Below are 7083 nucleotides of genomic sequence, written 5' to 3' on the forward strand. Positions count from 1 at the left end.
TTTTTTTTTTTAGGATTTTATTTATCTGGGGCACCTGGGTAGCTCAGTGGGTTAAGCATCTGCCTTTGGTGCTCAAGTCATGATCCGAGGGTGCTGAGAGTGAGTCTGATGTCAGGCTCCCTGCTCCACTGGAGTTTGCTTCTTCCTCTGCTCTTCCTCCCACTTGTTCTTTTAACCTCTCTCTCTCTCAAATAAATAAAATCTTTTAAAACAAGGATTTAAAGGGGCACCTGGGTGGCTCAGTGGGTTAAAGCTTCTGCTTTGGCTCAGGTCATGATCCCAGGACCCTGGGATCGAGCTCCGCATCCAGCTCTCTGCTCCTCGGGGAGCCTGCTTCCTCCTGTCTCTCTCTCTGCCTGCCTCTCTGCCTACTTGTGATCTCTGTCTGTTAAATAAATAAATAAAATCATTTCTACTTATATGTCACTTTTTATTTTTTTAAAGATTTTATTTATTTACTTGAGAGAGAGAATGAGAGAAAGAGCATGAGAGGGCGGAGGGTCAGAAGGAGAAGCAGACTCCCTGCTGAGCAGGGAGCCCAATGCAGGACTCCATTCTGGGACTCCAGGATCATGACCTGAGCTGAAGCCAGACGCTTAACGAACTAAGCCACTCAATTGCCCTATATGTCATCTTTAAAAAAAAAAAAAAAAAGATTTTATTTCTTTATTAGAGAGAGGGAAAGAGAAAGCACAAATGGGGGAAGGAGCAGAGGGAGAGAAAGAGAGAGAGAATCCTAAGCAGACTCCGAGCTGATTGTAGAACCCAGCAGTGGGCCCAACTTGGGGTGGGATCCAACGACCCTGAGATTAGGACCTGAGCCAAAATTAAGTCTACCACTTAACTGACTGAGCCAGCCATGTGCCCCTAAGGTGTACTCTTATAATAGTCGTCGTCATCTTATTATTATTATTTTAAGATTTTATTTATTTGACACAGAGAGACAGTGAGAGAGGGAACACAGGCAGGGGGATGGGAGAGGGAGAAGCAGTTTTCCTGTGGAGCAGGGAGCCTGACACAAGGCTCGATCCCAGAACCCTGGGATCATGACATGAGCAGAAGGCAGACGCTTAACAACTGAGCCACCCAAACGCCCCTCTTCTTCTAGTCTTCTGATTGGTGTCCTAAACCCTCAACTTTCTGTCCTTTTACTTACTGAAGGAGTCTTTATTGAACTTCTGCTTTGTACCAGGTATTGGTTTAGACCTGGAAATACAGTGATGCCATGTGACAGAACTTTCACAGAAACATGCAAAGGAAAGAGGCCTTTGAAAACCAAAGAGTACCTCAGTATTGCTTGAACAGAAGGTACATTGGGGAAGTGTCAAAAAAGGACTAGGCAGATCAAGCAAGGATTTTGGATTTCACTCAAGAAAGGTTTAGAAAAAATGGAAAGATTTCAAGGAGGGACTGACGTAATGGGAGTTTGTGCCATGTCACTGTGACAAATGAGTGTAAGAAAGCAGGCTGACAGCAAGACTCGAGGCAGAAAATGCAGTTAGAGTATCTCTGAACTCTTCCCGGGACTTAGATGCCCATATCCACATGTAATAGTCCGGATTGTGAGTGCCATGACAGTGGAGATGTGGGAACAAGGACAGATTCCAAAGATATTTAGCAGATAGAATGACTTTTAGAGGTCCATTTAGATGTGGAGGGTGAGCAAGAAGTGTTTTCCTCAGGTTGTAGCTAGGGTCAACCAAGCAGATGCTGATACCACCAGCACGATAAGAACAACAAGAGCAGGAGGAGGATATTATTTGGCGATGATGAGTCTGGTTTCAGAGCAGCTCTGAGATGTCCGTGAGATCTGCAGGTGGAGCTGTTTAATAGGCAGCTGGGTATATGGACTGGAGCTCAAGAACAGGTTGGAAATCTAGATCGCGAACTTGGCAGCATAGAGAAGGTTTCTGAAAGTGCAAGCCCAGATGAGCCCAACAGAAAAAGTGTACGTAGTGCACAGAGGCAAATGGGTCAAGGATAGAACTAGAAGAAACCCAAGTCTGTTGGGTGGGCTGATGATAAGTAGCCAGTGAAAGCGATCAGAGGAAGAAGGTTCCATGAGGTCAAAGTGGACAAGTGGGGAGCCAAAAGGGAAAGCATTTCAAAGAGAAGAGCTGTAAGCAATGTCAAACGTAGCTGAGAGATGGATGGAGAAGCAAAAGGACTGTGGGCGGTCCCTGAGAGTCCTGGGGAAGTCACAGGCGATGTCTGTGCAAGCAGTAGGAGAACAAAGGTGAAGTCCGAGGTCAGACTGTATTTGGTTGAGAAGGAAATGGAAAGGACAAGGAGACGCGAGTGGAGGCCACTTGTGGTTGTTTTTTAAGCTAATTTTTGATTATTATAAAAGTCATGTATGCAAGGTGAAATTTTTCAAGTAGTATGAAACAATATAAAGTTAAAAGTCTGCATGTCTCTTCCCTCCCTCAAAAAGTAATCACTGTTGAGTTTGTTGTCCAGTATTTCAGAATATCCACAAGCATATATGTATATAATGTATATATCTAAATACAAATGGACACACACATTCCTTTTTTCAGTGTGTTAGCTAATATGTCTGATCCCTTTACTTATTTCATTTATGTGAAATATTTCACTTCTATGTTCTGGAAGCCTTCCTATATCTTTCTGACCTGTCACCTGCCTCTCTCTCTCTCTCGTTCACAGTGTTCCCTCTGCACTGACCTCCTTGCAGTTCCTGGAACACACCGGGCACACTCACACCTTAAGCCTTCTGCACTTGCCGTGCCCTCTGCCTGGAATGTTCTTCCCCCAGATATCCTCTTGGCTCCCTCTCTCACTTCCTTCAGATCTCTACTTCAATGCCCCCTCCTCCCAGAGGCAACCACCTATCATTCATAAAACTTTACCCTACTTCATTTGTCTTTGAGCCACTTATTATCTGTTATTTTATTTTTTTAAAGTACCTGCCAATGTGACCCAATGTGGGGCTTGAACTCATGACCCTGAGATCAAGAGTCCTGTGTTCCACCGACGGAGCCAGCCAGACCCCCAAGCACTTACTGTCTGCCCTGTCTGTCTTGCATCAGCTGACTTATTCAGTGGCTGACCCCCCCACAAGAATGTGAGCTCCATGAAGAGAGGGACTGCCTTACAGCTCTACATCCGGAACCTAGAGTATCGGATCCTTAGTAGGTACTTGATAAAATAGGGGAAAAATAGAGAGAGCCAGCCTCATATAGTACAGTGGATAATAACATAGGGTTGAAGACTGCTTGGATTCTGATCTTTATTTCTTCGTAGGTGGGTGCACTCGGGTGGTGAACTTTTTCTCTGTAAGATAGGGTCATACCAGCACCTCACTCCTTGGGGTTTATGTGTGAACATATGAAACATACTTAGAGCAGTAGCTGACGTGTTGTGAACGGTGAGGAATGATCCTGGCTTGATCATTAGCAGTATTCTGTAAAGGCTCTAGTAACGCTGACGTCAGTGGCTCATTCTTCCAGCTCTTCTTCATGTCTTTGATTATTATTATGCCTTCTTGGCCTCCTTCCTCTGAACTTCACCCCTTAAATACCAGTGTCTCCTGAGTGCTTTTCATTTCTTACATTCTCTTCGGGTGAGCTCATGGTTTTAACTACTACCCAGCCTGAAGAGTGCTCCAAACCGCACTGTTCCCCAGGGCCTCAGACTCTCGCATCCAACTCTGAGCATTTCCATTCTAATTACTTGTTAGGTTGGATGACTCACTGAAGTGTGGGTTCCTCAAGGGCAGGGATGGCTTTCTTGGTTATCTTTATCTCCACTTCTCCAGAGGAGGTGCTCTTGGAAGGCGTACTTTGCAGGTGTTTACAGTCTAGTGAAGGGAAGCAGACAATACATATATGACTGTAATAGGTCAGATGGTGACAAGTGCTGTTGAGCACGACAGAGAGAAGAGAGAGCTGGGAGAGGCTAAGGTATGATGGTCTATAAAGGACGGCCAGGGAAGACCTTTGGATGTTTGAAGAGAGTGCTGAAGGACTGATGATACCTGAGGGAAGAGTGTTTTGAGTACAAGCTGACAAACGCAGAAGGCCTGTGGCAGAGTGTGTTCAGGGCACAAGGGGGCCCGTGTGGCTGGTGAAAAGGAAGCTGAGGGGAATAGTGGTTGGAAAATAGGTGGGTAAAGAATTGGGGCAAGGGTGTCTCTGATCATACAGGGCCTTGAAACGAGATGACAAATCACTGGAGGCTTCTAAATAGAAGACTGACAAAATATGACTTAGTATTTGGAAGGGTGCCTCTGGCTGCTGGTATAAGAATAGACAAGAGGGAAGGGCGCCTGGCTGGCTCAGTCAGTTGGGCATGCAACTCTTGTTGGGTTTTTTAGTTCAAACCCCATGTTGGGGTTTGAATAAAATAAAATCTTTTTAAATTTTTTTTAAAGATTTTATTTATTTATTTGACAGAGAGAGATCACAAGTAGGCAGAGAGGCAGGCAGAGAGAGAGGAGGAAGCAGGCTCCCTGCCGAGCAGAGAGTCCGATGCGGGCTCGATCCCAGGACCCCGAGATCACGACCTGATCCGAAGGCAGTGGCTCAACCCACTGAGCCACCCACTCAACCCACTGAGCCAGCCCCCAAAAATAAAATCTTAAAAAAAAAAAATTTAAAAGAAAAGAATAGACAAGAAGGAGGCAAAGGGTAAAAGCAGGGAAATCTGTTGGAAGGTTATTGCACTGGTCCATGTGACAATATGTTGGGGCCTTGGCCTTGGTTGGTAGTGTGGAGGTGATGAGAAATAGATTCAGGTTATATTATGAAGATTGAGTGAAAATGTGCTGATATATTAAGTGTAGGGCTTGAGAGAAGGAGAGGTGAGAATGAATGGATAAGTAAATGAGTAAGTGAATAGGATGTACACATATATCCATTATAGAGTGATGGCTTCCAAGGGCTGCCTAGGTCAGAAAATAAAGGGGAAATATTACCTAATGACGATGCAGCCAAGATTCTGAGAAGAATATTTACATTCACAGCCCCCCCACCCCAGTTCCTTACCATCTTCCCTGCATACTTCAAACCAGAGTCATCTGCCTCCCACTCCCATTGATACTGGTGACAGCAAAAACCCCAGTGATTTCCAAGTTGCTAAAACTAATGGTGACTTTTTCATTCTGTTGTTCCTGGTATTTTGGTAGCATTGTCGAACTTCTGGAAGTTCTCCTGCCTTGGTGTCTATGACCCCACACTTTCCTTCCTGCTTTTCCTTTTATCTCTCTCAACTTTCTATCTCAAACCCCTGCACTGGCTTCTTGTCACATAGCCATCCCTCAACATTGGTGTTTCTTAGAGTTATGTTCTTAGCCCTCTTTTCTTTTTAATATTTCATTCATTTATTTATTTTAAAGATTTTATTTATTTATTTATTTGACACAGAGAGAGAGCACAAACAGGGGGAGCAGCAGGCAGAGGGAGAAGCAGACTCCCCGCTGAGTGGAGAGCCCAACGTGGGGCTCGATCCCAGGACGCTGCCATCATAACCCAAGCCTACGGCAAATATTCAACTGACTGAGCCACCTAGGTGACCCGCACTTGTATGTCCTTAAACTGAATTCCTCTTTACAGTGAAGTTTGCTTCTCTCTGTATCACTTCTCCTAATGGCACCACCATGCTCCTGTAGTTGCTCACTTTTCTTCAGGATTCCTGCAATGGTTCCCAGGCTAATCATCCTCTGCTACAAAGACTGACCTTCCGAAAATGCAAATTAGACCATACTTTAATAAATACTTAAAATACTTTTAAAATTCCTTATCATCTTTTTTTTTTTAAGATTTTATTTATTTGACAGAGAGAGACACAGCAAGAGAGGGAACACAAGCAAGGGGAATGGGAGAGGGAGAAGCAGGCTTTCTGCCAAGCAGGGAGCCGGATGCAAGGCTGATCCCAGGACTCTGGGATCATGACCTGAGCTGAAGGTAGGCGCTTAATTACTGAGCCACCCAGGTACCCCTAAAAGTTCCTTATCATCTTAAGATCCTTTATTATCTGGTCTCACTCTTCCCTCACCTCTTACCTCCAAACACACCTCTGATTCCTTATGTCCTTGCCTCACTGAACTTGAATTTTCTTGTATGGTTGTGCTTTAGTGCATGTCATTCCCTCTATTTAAAATGTCCTTCCTTCCCACTTGTCCTGTTGGCTAACTCCTGACCCACTTCATGTATTACACCGTCCACCCCAACCTTCTTCGACCTCTCCTGTGTATACCGCTGTAGCATAATATGCAGACATCTGTCGTGGGTATTAACATACTGTATGGTCATTGTGTGGTTTGTGATAATGTATTCTGCTACCTCTTCCACTAGACCATGAGTCCTGTGAAGGTAGGAAAGTTGTCTTTCACTTCAGTGTCCCAAAAACTTAGTATGTCCTATAACAAGAGTATAAGAAATGTTCATTGAGCCAGTAAATGAATACATAAAAAATGGAGAATGGATAGGAAGAGATGGCTGAAGAGTAGAAAGGAAGAGAATCAAGAGCAAATATAGAAGGATAGTTTTGGAAAGAAAGTCCTAAATGTCTCTTTCTAGGTCAAGAGAAAAGAAGGAAAGGGATAGTTAGAAGCAGATCAGTTTGAGGTGAAGGTAAGAGATCGAAGGAGTCCATCTTGGACAGTTTCTAATTTCTCCTTAACGCAGTAGGAAAGGTATAGCTCTTTTCTGGAAGACTTGCATGTGTGTGAAGTTTTGTAACTGCTTCTTTGAATCTCACCTTTCACACCTGCAAAACACTTGATTCTGTTCCATAAACCTCATCTCTTGCAAAGAGCTCTTTGGGTTTTGAGCTCTTTAGATATGTAGCAATGGACCTAGTGATGATCATTACTTAAGTATGACTTTAAATCCATGCAGATGAAACCTGCTCAATTCCAAAGCCTCTCCCATTTGATCAGCCCTTTTCATTCTTTCTATGTATTGTCAATGCTGCAGTTCCTAGAACTGGAGACATTACTTGCCTCCAAATTACTCTGAAAAAATTCACTAGACATAACATTACCAAGTGATTTCTTTTTCTTCCTTTCCTTTCCTTCCTTCCTTCCTTCCTTCCTTCCTTCCTTCCTTCCTTCCTTCCTTC

Source organism: Mustela nigripes, chromosome 1, assembly GCF_022355385.1.
Source record: "Mustela nigripes isolate SB6536 chromosome 1, MUSNIG.SB6536, whole genome shotgun sequence".
Lineage (NCBI taxonomy): Eukaryota > Metazoa > Chordata > Mammalia > Carnivora > Mustelidae > Mustela > Mustela nigripes.